The sequence below is a fragment of the Olea europaea genome, chromosome 10, assembly GCF_002742605.1.
Source record: "Olea europaea var. sylvestris chromosome 10, O_europaea_v1, whole genome shotgun sequence".
NCBI lineage: Eukaryota > Viridiplantae > Streptophyta > Magnoliopsida > Lamiales > Oleaceae > Olea > Olea europaea.
In genome coordinates this window covers 2,785,839-2,786,917 of record NC_036246.1, presented here as the reverse complement: position 1 = coordinate 2,786,917, position 1,079 = coordinate 2,785,839, and positions in this window count along the sequence as shown.

The following is a 1,079-nucleotide window of genomic DNA, read 5'->3' as shown; positions in this document are numbered from 1 at the left end:
GACCAATAGTCACCTTCTTATCATGCTCAAGCTCAATTTCCGTCAATTCTTCGATAGGGGCAAGTTTGACTTGTTGCCCGTCCTCGGGATCCGTCCTCGAGATTTGCATGACGTCGTTATTTATTTCCCGAACGCTGGCAACATAGCATTGTCTGGCAGCTGTCTGGTCTCCACGGACGACCCCAACGCCATTACTTGTTGGAAACTTCATGGCCAGGTGGAAGGTAGACACAATGGCTTTAATTTTGTTCAGGAGTGGTCTTCCCAGAATGGCGTTATAGGCCATTGAGACACGTACCACTTGGAAAGATGTCATCTCCGTAACCTGTTTCTGGCCAGAACCTAAAGTTAGAGGGAGCTCGACGACACCCTTTGGAGTGATGACTCCTCCCCCAAACCCCTGGAGAGGAGTTTTAACCGCTTTGAGCTGCTGAGATGAGATTCCCATTTTGGCAAAAGCTTCTAGTGAAAGTATATTGGCCGCACTCCCGTTGTCAACCAAGATCCTCTTTACTTCAAAATTGGCCAAAACCGCTGAGATTACCAAGGCGTCATCATGTGGGAGTGATACGCCTTCTAAGTCTCCGGTCCCAAAAGTGATATCCTCCAGCTTTCCATGAGGCATCCCAGAGGCCAAGGCATATCGTCGGGCATACTGTTTTCTTCCATTATTGGAGTCTCCTCCCGAGGCAATACCTCCAATGATGATATTGATGGTTCCAGCAGTGGGTCGACCATCCCTTTTTGCCTCAGCGTCTTTTTCCTTGCCACGATCATTCCTTGGGCGCTTGTCGTTACCGACGTAGGAGCTCAGGAGTCCTCTTTTAATAAGGGCTTCAATCTCTCATTGTAGGGCCTTACAGTTCTCCGTGGTATGCCCATGATCCAGATGGAACTCACAGTACTTGTTCATGTCCCTGGATTCGGGTGGTGACCTCATTCTAAAAGGCTATTTCAGTTCCTTCATATCCTTGATCTCCATCAATATATTGGTCTTTGACGTATTTAAACACGTGAACGGCGTCGGGGAAACCTCCTGTCTCTGTTTTTTTCGATGTTGTTCTTCACGGGGGTTCGGG